The sequence below is a fragment of the Bos indicus x Bos taurus genome, chromosome 8 (genome assembly GCF_003369695.1).
Source record: "Bos indicus x Bos taurus breed Angus x Brahman F1 hybrid chromosome 8, Bos_hybrid_MaternalHap_v2.0, whole genome shotgun sequence".
NCBI classification, from domain to species: domain Eukaryota; kingdom Metazoa; phylum Chordata; class Mammalia; order Artiodactyla; family Bovidae; genus Bos; species Bos indicus x Bos taurus.
The window spans coordinates 6354311-6366409 of NC_040083.1; the positions used below are offsets into that span (position 1 = coordinate 6354311).

At 41.6% G+C, this 12099-nt stretch overlaps 1 long non-coding RNA gene across 1 annotated transcript; it reads right to left on the bottom strand.

Annotated features, from left to right (window-relative positions):
* Positions 1 to 979: 979 nt before the first annotated feature.
* LOC113896876 lies at positions 980 to 3503 on the bottom strand. The gene is made up of 2 exons (XR_003512164.1): positions 2466 to 3503; positions 980 to 1093 (listed from the first exon to the last, which is right to left on the bottom strand). It is a non-coding gene; the product is annotated as an uncharacterized LOC113896876 (long non-coding RNA).
* Between the last annotated feature and the right edge of the window lie 8596 nt (positions 3504 to 12099).

The following is a 12099-nucleotide window of genomic DNA, read 5'->3' on the forward strand; positions in this document are numbered from 1 at the left end:
AAGCGGCCACACTGCGCTCTCTGTGAAGCAGCGAGACTGGATCAATCCGGTTGCAAATAGTTTTTTGTTTGTTTGTTTGTTTTACAGCCACCGGCCACGGCAGTACTTCCCTCGCGGTTCAAAGTCCACAGCAGCTGCCTTCCCGGAGGCTGGAGGCCGCCTCCCGGGACCACAAAGCGAACGCCTCCGCCCGGCAGGCCTCGGGCGGGGCCGCGGGACTTCTAAGGTGTTGGGGGATGCTGGCTGGACCCTCCGCGGTTCCTTTGTCAACCCAGGGGTTCAAACATTCATTTTATAATAGTCTGTGAACAACAACGCGCGACTAAGAAAGACTGCCAAGAATTAAACTGAAGTCAGGCACCCACGTTTCGGGGAGATTTTTTCCCTTGAGCTTGAGACAAGGGGGCTGTGCCCCCTTACGATTCATTCCCCCTATTTCTTCCAACTCTATGTTCTGCTTGGTTACAAGCAGCGAAGTGGACACGGTGTGAAACCAGGCGGGGCGGGAAATGGGGCTCCTCTCCCTGGCTCAGGTGTGTAATCTCGAACCCACTGCCATCCCCAGCCCACCCCGCCCTGGATGCAGGGACGCGGGAAAAGCAAGCATCTCTGCGCACCAGTAGGAAGAAGGTGAGACCAGAAGGCCATGGGTCAGGCCTTAATGCACTGCGAGGGTGAGGTGTGGAGATCTCTGAGGATTTGGGCCTTGCTTCCCTGCTCTTCCTCTCCTTTATATCTCCCACCTCCTCCCCAGGACACACACACCTGGAGGGAGGGGAAATGGATGGAGAGGAGGCTGGAGAGACGCTCCCACCCACCAGGAGATCAGACTCTTCTAAGGCCACGCGATTTGCCCAGTTCTGGTGCAGGTCACAGAAGATGCTAAGACAGATGCTAAGATGACGCTAAGAAGATGCTAAGATGCGAAGACACAGGAATGGTCCGACGCAACGAAGCTCAAAAGGAAGACAACCCTCTCTCATTCATAAATATTACTGCAAATGTATTAGAGACCTCAAGTGATTTTTTATTCCGTTTGCAGTCTCCGCTGAAAGGGATCTGGTACTGTTTGTGCTAGTCAAGCGCCAGAACACTGTTAAAGTGAAAGGGAAAAGGGAACTAAGAATGTTTTAAAAGACACATGTTAACATTTTAAGATAACCATATACAAAATGCTCACATAACTTTTATGAGGCCAGTTACAATGAAGAAAATACATTTTCTAATTTAATAAAATTTAGTTATTTTGGTGGTTTCAACAGACTTTCAAAATTGATGACATTTGATTATAAAACTTGACTGCAGAAAAATTAGTACCTTTGGCTTTTTAAACATATATAGTTATTTTAAAACAAAATGTCTTTAACTATCTGGCACAAATACAAAACACTAAAAACATATTTTAGGAATTATCATAATACCTCCTCCTCTATGAGATCAGAATTTGACCTATTTAAACCAAGAATAAATAGCTAACTCTTTGGTTTCAACAATTTTTTCTTCTTAGTTCCTAGATGTTGATTGAAAAGTAATAAATGACTGTTTTTAAGAAATCATTAACAAGCAAGATTAAACATTGTATAATCTTTCTAGATTATAAAATATAATAAAACATAAACATACTAGAAAATAAAATTTATATAAATTTCACCTCTGTATGAAACTGTCATTTATAAATTTCATACTCTTATGAAACATAATTCACTTATGTTAAATGTATTTTGTAACAAAATGGGAGCCTTATTGTTTAGTTTAAGCACATGTTGTATTACTATTTTCCTTTATCTTTAAAAAACCCCTCTCCCCAATGAAAGATCTTTTTCCTTAAGCAGCAAATTATGTCAAAATATAAAATCTAAAGGAATTGGCTATTTTAAAGTCTTTTGACAACTTTGGAGATTATATGTGTTGGTATTTTTTCTCTTTATCTCTACTTTCCGTAATTTCCATATGTGAATATGTGTTTGTGTAACTTTCACTATCTTTCCCCACTTAAGTCATGTATATCAAGAAGGAAAAGTTAATTTTGAGACTCATATTTATTTAAAAAATGTTACACATTGTATGTATGAGGTGAGTAAACTAAATTTAGATTATTTTTCACAATGATAGAGCAAATGTAAGGAATACTATATTATTGATGTTAAAAGAGAAAACCTCTCAGCCTGTGAAAATCAATGACCTATCTTATCTTGATTAAAAAGAAAAGTACACTGAATTCTTTGGTTAGGCTCTGTATATATTAATAATGTGTCCTCAATAGTTTTGATCTCCAGTATTAATGTTGAGACTATAGAGCTAGCTTTATACCAATTAAAAAGAACTTCTGAGCAACATGAACATGAAAGGGAAAAGATCTTCCCCCCACCCCAAACTTCTATCCCCGATGCAGTAAGAATAATCTTTTTATTCCATTAAAATGGTCACTAACCTTATAATGATAAAAGAATGTTTCCATCTCTTACCTGAAAGGAGGCTTGTCAATATAACAGGAACTGAAATTGGGACTGTTCTGTGTTGTCTATTACAGTACAAGGCTCTGTACTGCTTTGCCTCTTTGAAGGCTGAAGTAACAATGTATGACTCTCGCCTCCTGGGACTCTATGAAAATGAGATAGCTGGTTCCAATAAAAGCTATAGACCTTGACGCTGGGACGGAGTTGAGGAAAACCAATATTTCACATACACTAAAAAATAATTAACCTGGTATTCTAAACTTGTTTTTCTTGAATATTTTTGTATGTACATATGAATGTTAGCCTCATTCACACAAATATGAAAGAAATTATTTTACTGATACAAATACTACTTAAACCTTTTGTTTTCAGAGAGGCAAAAATCACCTTAGAAAGCAGTTGCTTAAAGCCTTTGAAATTTGAATATTTCAATTTATAACTTATATCCTTATCATCTTAAAAAATGTTAGGCTTCTTCAAAGCTGGCACTTAAAAATTTTCTGTGGTTTGGTGGGCTAGGTATGTGACAAAGGTATGCCTTTCTCATTAACTCTGTCAAAATGCTTTGCATTTAACATTTATTTGGGTGTGTGTGCAAATCTGTCTAAGACTATGAACTCTGGAGAGTTTTCATTCTATGCGACATAAATGAGTTTTATATAATGAATATATATGTTTCAGCTGGAAAAAAAACAAGCTTTATATCTTGACAATATATTATTAAAATGTGTTAGGATATTGTCAGCCTAAGATCAACCTAATTTAAAAAAAATAAAAGAATAAGTTCTTTTAATGAAATACTAGCCTATGTTATATGTATACCTATTTGCTGATTTTAAAATGGAAACTGATTCTCCTGAGAAAGAAATTTGAGGTGATTACCTAATGAATTATCTTTAGCCTAATGTTAAGGTACTAAAACACAGTCATATGTTTTGCTTTTTAAAATATTTTCAAAAGAAAGTCTTAAAAATCAAAAAAAGTTAGAGGAATATTCAACTTAAAAGCTATCATTCTGCTCTTTAAAATTACCAATCTTTATGCCAGGAGAAATATGTTTAAGAGTCATTAACACTGTAGGCTCATTGAAGTAGAAGCACAGAATGTTATTTTTAAAATAAAAATAAATAAGTAAATATATATATATATATATATATATTCATACATGTGCATATGTACTCTTTTTAAAAAGAGGCCTAAAGAGGTTTCATAATTTTTAGCAATGTAAAAAAAGAATAGCAAGTATCACAGACCAAATGAGAAGAAAGCCAGTCACGATTTTTTAAGTAAAGGAGAAAGGGCATTTTCCAGGGTAAATTTAGCTTTATTTGGAGCAGTCGAGGTGAAGAAGAGGTAGGTGCTCACTCTCTAAATTAAGTCAACTGGATAATCTGTCTACACAGAGCAATGAGACATCTCTTATTCTAACGAGCTATGTAGACATTTCTCTAACCTGAGAATATAGAGCACCATTTACTTTTGAAATAATTTAGAACTTTTATTTCAGTTAGGAAACATATTTTGCCAACATCATATTGTAACTGTATTTTCAATGACATTCTCCATAATAATAATATTTAAATGGTAAGTACCTCCAATGATAAGTCATCCTCCATTAAACAGCTCTATAGTGATGGCTTACTAAGTGCCAGGCACTGTAGCAGGAGCATCTTCAATAAACTAAACAAATAAATTCCTCCTACGCAATTCTCATGGAGAAGGATATGGCAACCCACTCCAGTATTCCTGCCTGGAGAATCCCAGGGATAGAGGAGCCTGGTGGGCTGCCGTCTGTGGGGTCGCACAGAGTCGGGCACGACTCATGTGACTTAGCAGCAGCAGCACGCAATTCTTTCCCACGTGTATGGAAATTACAGGGGCGAGGGAAGGCTGTAGTTTTCGGGTTGTCCACTAGGTGGCAAAATGTGAAAAACTGACCGCCTACTGGGGAGCAAAATTTGGTGCAAAGAATAGCGTATTTCTTTGAAAATCTCGTTCATATTTTGCTTAAACCGTCTCTTTTTGAGCACTACAGTTAACAGCTAATGGTCGGATTACATCTTGTGTTTAGTTTATAAAGCATTGCCAGATGCTTTTCCTGGAGTCCTGTCTGCAAGAATCCCAAAATTATTCTAAGACGTCTTTGTACTTTCCTTACCTTATTTCTCTGTACACTCAGGTGTGTGGGGTATAGACATCTGTCTAAGGATATGAATATCTGGCTTTGCATAGGTCCTCAGGAAGGCTTGGGTCGATTTTATTCAAATGTACATAGAGAAATTCAGTCATTAGACTTCAATTTGCTAATTTGAGGAGATATTGTCCAAAAACACTAAGATCTTAGAGTAACATTCATGCTGTGGAGTAGCCAAACACATTTGCTAATATATACATTCGTACAATCATGCATACATTTTGTATTCAGAGGTCCCTTGCTGCTGCTGCTGCTGCTGCTAAGTCGCTTCAGTCATGTCCGACTCTGTGCGACCCCATAGAGGGCAGCTCACCAGGCTCCCCCGACCCTGGGATTCTCCAGGCAAGAACACTGGAGTGGGCTGCCATTTCCTTCTCCAACACATGAAAGTGAAAAGTGAAAGTGAAGTCGCTCAGTCGTGTCCGACTCTTAGCAACCCCATGGACTGCAGCCCACCAGGCTCCTCCGTCCATGGGATTTTCCAGGCAAGAGTACTGGAGTCGGGTGCCATTGCCTTCTCCACAGAGGTCCCTTAAATAAGATCTTATACTTACATCGAACAAAGTGAAAAAGTGTTAGTTGCTCAGTTCTGTCTAACTCTGTGCCACCTCATTGACTATAGTCCACCACGTTCCTCTGTCCACGGAATTCAACAGGCAAGAATACTGGAGTGGGTAGCCATTCCCTTCTCCAGGGGATCTTCTCAATCCAGAAATCAAACCCTGGTCTCCCACATTGCAGACAGATTCTTTACTGTCTGAGCCACCAGGGAAACATCAAAGAAACAAAATTACTTAATTTAATCAGATCTCTCTGGGACAGAATGAAGATATCAGTCCCAAATAAAATTGGGATCTGCATTTGTTTTTAGATCTAGTAAAGACATTTTAAAAGAATCTTCCTTTCCCAGGAAAAAATGGTTTACACATGATGTAAGAATACTTGTGGAGGGGTTTAAATGAAGCATTTGAGATTTTTCTCTGCTTGGGTACTGTGTGAATCTTTGTTTCTGGAGGAGTGTTCTTTCAACCTAAAAATGAAATGTTACAGAGAAACATTTCTATATGGAAAGATGCTCTCGTCAACCAATTTGTGTATTCTTTTCCCAAGGACAGAATTAGTAGAACACTCACGTTTTAGTAAGTGTTGTTGAAAATTTTTCTCCTTGCATTTTCACTTTGGCTTTGGTCGTTCATATATTTGAAAAGCATGGATCACAGTAGAGTTTATCAGTTTGGTCATAGGATTAGATAATAGCTGTGAATAAGAAAGGAAGGATGATTTTATACAGAAACTGGAAATGTGGGTAAGTTTTCTTGCAAATGTGGCTCTTCTTGAGTTTGTGGAGTTTTAGGGCCACTGTTGTTTGGTAGAAAGTGAAAATATGTATATGAAGAAGGCACTGATTTATACCTGCCCTGTTTTGCTGGGGGCCCCACAGTAAGCTGAATTGTAACAACTTCATTACTGATAATGAGGATGATTTCATGCAGAAATCATTTGTATAAAATCCATTTGTAGGGGCTTCCCTCCGGAGAAGGCAATGGCACCCCACTCCAGTACTCTTGCCTGGAAAATCCCATGGATGTAGGAGCCTGGTAGGCTGCAGTCCATGGGGTCGCTAAGAGTCAGACACGACTGAAAGACTTTCCTTTCACTTTTCACTTTCATGCATTGGAGAAGGAAATGGCAACCCACTCCAGTGGTCTTGCCTGGAGAACCCCAAGGATGGAGGAGCCTGGTAGGCTGGCGTCTACAGGGTCGCACAGAGTCGGACACAACTGAAGCAACTTAGCAGCAGCAGCAGCAGGGGCTTCCCTCATGGTCCTGTGGTGGAAGAAGTTCTCATGTGCGGTATGGCCAAAAAAAAAAGTCCATTTGTAACTCTCAGTGTAGCAAAGCTAAAGGTGTGGTGTGAGTAATCTATTCTTAACATGCTTCTAAGAGTAACAGGATTTACCTCTGAAGAAAAGAGAGCTAAAGTGAAAATTGCTCAGTTGTGTCTGACTCTTTGCAACCCCATGAACTGTACAGTCCATGGAATTCCTCCAGGCCAGAATACTGGAGTGGGTAGCCTTTTCCTTCTTCAGGGGGTCTTCCCAATCCAGGAATCAAACCCAGGTCTCTCGCATTGCAGGCAGATTCTTTACCAGCTGAGCCACTAGGGAAGCCCAGAAGAAAAGAAGGGATCATTAAAAGGTGCTCAAGTATATGAAGTGCTTCTCTCTGAAGCTGGCAGTGCATTGTACTCCATTCCCACCAACACCAAAACAAGAAAAAGTGAAATATAGGGAAACTGGGGACTTAATGTTAGAAAACCATCATCAGGGGTTCTTCCATCCATCCATTCATTCGTTCACACATTCCTTAAATATTTACTGACTTTTTCTTATGTTTCAGTGACATTTTTAGGTGCTTGGAATAGAAGAGTGAATAAAGCAGTGTCTTCCTGAGATTTCCCTGGTGGTTCAGAGGTTAAGACTCTGCTGTTTCAATGCAGGGGGCACAGGTTCTAACCCTGGTCAGGGAACTAAGATCCACATCCTGCATGGCTAAATTAAAAAACAAAACAAAATAAAAGTGTTTCCTTCCTGAGGCTTTCATTCTATGGTACATGAACCAGCCCATGCACCATTGACTGTTTTTGCCTCAGAGTCTTTGTATTTGCTGTTTTCTCTGCTCTGGCATGGGCTTCCCAAGTGGTGCTAAAGAACCCATCTGCCAATGCAGGAGACATAAGAGACATGGGTTTGATCCCTGGGTTGAGGAGATCCCCTGGAGAAGGACATGGCAACTCACTTCAGTATTCTTGCCTGGAGAATCCCATGGACAGAGGAGCCAGGCAGGCTACAGTCCATGGGGCCACAAAGAGTTGGACACTATCGAAGTGACTTAGCATGCACGCATGGTGCTTTGGCAGACTCTTCTCCAGATCTGCTCAAGGGTGGATGGAATATTTAGACAGATACGGATACACAAATATGTCCGTGTATACAGGACTCACAAGCCTATGACCTGTAAGTTAAGTTACATTTATGTTCTCTGTGTGCACTTGTGAATATTAAATAAGAGAAACATTATCTGTAATTTTTATTTTATTATCATCATTCCCAATTAAATACCCCCATAATCTTTCCAGAGGTTTCTGAGACTCAATTCCTTAGGATATTGACCAAACTACAAAACAAGCTCCTCTCCAGAGATTCTAAATTACCAAATGTGTTTCCAACAAGCTGAAACATTACTTCCTTCTGGAGCTCGAGCTCTGCTGTGCTGCCTGGTGCAAATAACCCTGGCTTAACGGCGTGGTTTTTTATCATGGATGCTGATTGAAAAATAATTTAGAGATGTTTCTGATTGGAAACAAATTTGGACCCATCGGTGTGTTACATTCAAAATGTTCCCCCTGCAAAGTGTTTAAACTTTTATTATCATGTTTATCACATTGTATTATAGTCACAGGTAGGGCGACCACACTTCCTAGTTGACGCACGTTGGCTTGAAGTACCATCTGGTTTAGCATTTTAGCACTCTCAGAAGTATCCTGGTGTGGACAATAAAGTCTATAGACCCCCAGGTTATGAGGCAGGTGCCTGGCTGGAGAGGCTGAGGAGCACTGGGGTGGTCCTCAGCCGTGGGTGGGTCTGTTGGAGAAATTGGTAAGGCTGGTGACCCAGGGATGTCTGGCCGATTTGCACATAGAGCAGGGCTTTGAGGGGAAAATGAAACTCTGGAGGCTAAAGGCAGTCAGTGGAGGAGAGTCAAGAGGGCCTCAGAGATTGTGCTATAAGCCCTGTGAGGAGTTTGCCTTCCATTTCTGCTAGGAACACACCATATCCTACGACAAGGAGACTGCAGAGAAGAGCATCATTTTGGCTCTTTTAGAGCTTAGTTACCCGTGGATCAGGAACAGCGTCCTGGTGAAGGAAGTGAGGGCAATAAGACATAACCCAAAGATACTTTGAACCTCAGCATGCCATGAAGGCAACTCAACTTGAGTTTCCAAGGACTCAGAAATAGTCAGGTTGGGTGTCTTGGGTGTGGGGATGGGAGTAGTGGGTTGCATGGATCTTAATCATCAGTGCAAGATTTTATTTGGATTATTATCATTTTTAGCTTTGAGTATTCCAACGGTAGGGTCAATTGGAGTTTCTCCATTTATTTAAAAAAAAAAAAAGGCTATTTGATAAATAGAGCCCTTGGGCTTCGCTGGTGGTTCAGATGGTAAAGAATCTGCCTGCAATGCAGGAGACCTGGCCTTGATCCCTAGGTTGGAAAGATCCCCTGGAGGAGGGCATGGCAACCCACTCCAGCATTCTTGCTTGGGAAATCCCATGGAGAGAGGAGCCTGGTGGGCTAAAGTCCATGAGCTACAGTACATTCATATCCTGGCAAAGACATGGATGGTCAAGAGGAAACACTTTTCTGAACAGATCAACCTCAGTTATTTAGTTTTTAAATTGGGTTGTGAAAGGTTCTTTCAAATGTAACAGGGTGCTTTTTTCCCTCTCTAAGGCATGTTATTAAAATACTTTGAGATTTTTGAATATTTGAGAACACTCATCAATATCAACTTGCTCATTTAACCCCCATTACTGTACAAAATGATCTTGACAACCTTAACATATGTATCTATTCTTTTCTATCATATTTGTGCAGAGGACTCTCTTAAAATGTAATCTTAGCTTTTATCTCCAATCCTTGCATTAGATTACATTTCAAACTAACTGCTGAATTCTTTCACATAAGTGTCCTCTTTGCACTTAAGGAAATGGCAACCCACTCCAGTATTCTGCCTGGGAGATCCCATGGAGAGAGAAGTCTGGTGGACTACAGTACATGGGGTTGCAAAGCATGTGACACAACTGAGTAGCTAACATACACACACACAAAGAGAACTCATCCTCTCTCTCTCCTCACTGCCTTACTTCCAGCCCAAATAAACTTGTTGGTCACCTGGGTTTTCTCTGTTTATAGCAGCAACACCTTCTTCAGATCATGCAGAATCATTTTTAACTCTTTCATCTTTATGGCCAACGTTCAGTCTTGTGCCAGGAGGATTTACTTCTGAAATATCTCTCAAATCTTTCCTCTGTCATTTCCATTCCAATAGCCATGCCAAAGTTCAGATTTGCACCAAATTTCACTGCCAGAATTCCAGAAGCATTTTCACTAGTTTCCTTATAAAACATTCTAGTGTGTTTTTGTTTAACATTTTAGATTGGCTTTAAAGAGCTTCGTAAATCATAGATCAGAAATGACATCTGTGTTCATGAATATCTCCAATTGCCTAGAAAAAGTCCCAACTCTCCCTTGTAGCATTCTCTTCATCCAATCTGTATTTTCCAGCCTTTTCTTTCACTAAATCATTGCCGAGAACTTGCCCTCCAATTCCAGCAAATTGTTCACTGTTCCATGACCTCAGACACTTGTATGTTTCCAAGCTTTTGGTCTGGCTGTTGCCCATCCAGCAGTATACCTGCTGATATCACAGTTCAGTCCAGTTCAGTCACTCAGTCATGTCCGACTCTTTGCGACCCCATAAATCGCAGCACGCCAGGCCTCCCTGTCCATCACCAACTCCCAGAGTTCACTCAGACTCACGTCCATTGAGTGAGAGATGCCATCCAGCCATCTTGTCCTCTGTCGTCCCCTTCTCCTCCTGTCCCCAATCCCTCCCAGCATCAGAGTCTTTTCCAATGAGTCAGCTCTTCACATGAGGTGGCCAAAGTACTGGAGTTTCAGCTTTAGCATCATTCCTTCCAATGAACACTCAGGACTGATCTCCTTCAGAATGGACTGGTTGGATCTCCTTGCAGTCCAAGGGTCTCTCAAGAGTCTTCTCCAACACCACAGTTCAAAAGCATCAATTCTTCAGCACTCAGCTTTCTTCACAGTCCAACTCTCACATCCATACATGACCACTGGAAAAACCATAGCCTTGACTAGATGGACCTTTCCGGCACACATAGCGCGGCCGAGAGGAGCTACTCCATGTCCGAGGTCAGGGGCAGAAGCCGGGAGGACCAGATGCCTGAGGGGCAGTGGCCAAGAGGAGTTATCCCACGTTTGAGGTCAGGGGCAGTGCCCAGGAGGAGCAACCCCACGTCCAAGGAGCGGTGGCTGCGCAGGTGCAGGAGGGCCTAGAGGAGCTATTCCATGTTCAAGGTCAGGAGGGGCGGCTGCGCTTTGCTGGAGCAGCCGTAAAGAGATACCCCACATCCAAGGTAAGAGAAACCCAAGTAAGACCATAGGTGTTGCAAGAGGGCATCAGAGGGCAGACACAATGAAACCATACTCACAGAAAACTAGTCAATCTAATCACACTAGGACCACAACCTTGTCTAATTCAGTGAAACTAAGCCATGCCCATGGGGCCACCCAAGACAGGCAGGTCATGGTGGAGAGGTCTGACAGAATGTGGTCCACTGGAGAAGGGAATGGCAAACCACTTCAGTATTCTTGCCTTGAGAACCCCATGAACAGTATGAAAAGGCTGATATCACATTCCTTCCTTAATACTTGTCTGTACATTTAGTCTGATTTCTGACTCCTGCGATCCCATAGACTGTAGACTGCCAGGCTCCTCTGTCCCTGGGATTCTCCAGGCAAGAATAGTAGAGTGGGTTGCCATTTCCTTCTCCAGGGGATCTTCCCAACCCAGGAAACGAACCCGGGTCTCCTGCATTGCAGGCAAATTCTTTACTCACTGAGCTATGAGGTGAGCCAATACTAATCGCTCACTCTTCTTTTTATAAAATCATAGGGCCTTTTCTCCCCCCATAAAATTGAGGGGGGAAAAAAAGACATAGTGTTTTTATTAACTAACTCCATAACAAACTTCTGTTACTTTTTCCCCCTATATTTAAAAAAAATTTTTATTGTTGGATAATTATTACTGTATGATGTTGTTACTTTCTGCTGTAAAACAACTTGAATCAGGTATAAGTATACATATATCCCCTCCTTCTTCAGCCTCCCTCATACCCCCATCATCTCACCCCTCTAGATCATCACAGAGCACCAAGCTGAGCTTCCTGTGCTATACAGTATGTCCCCACCAGCTATCTATTTTACACATAGTAAGGATGGCACCCTACTCCAGTACTCTTGCTTGGAAAATACCATGGGCGGAGGAGCCTGGTGGGCTGCAGTCCAAGGGGTCGCGAAGAGTCAGACACGACCGAGCGACTTCACTTTCACTTTTCACTTTCATGCATTGGAGAAGGAGATGGCAACCCACTCCAGTGTTCTTGCCTGGAGAATCCCAGGGACGGGGGAGCCTGGTGGGCTGCCGTCTATGGGGTCGCAGAGTTGGACATGATTGAAGAGATTTAGCAGCAGCAGCAGCAGCAGCAGCAGCAGCAGTGTGTATATTCAATCCTAATCTCACCCCACCCTTCCCTCCCTGTGTCTACGTCTGTTCTCTGTGTCTGGGTCTCTGTTCCC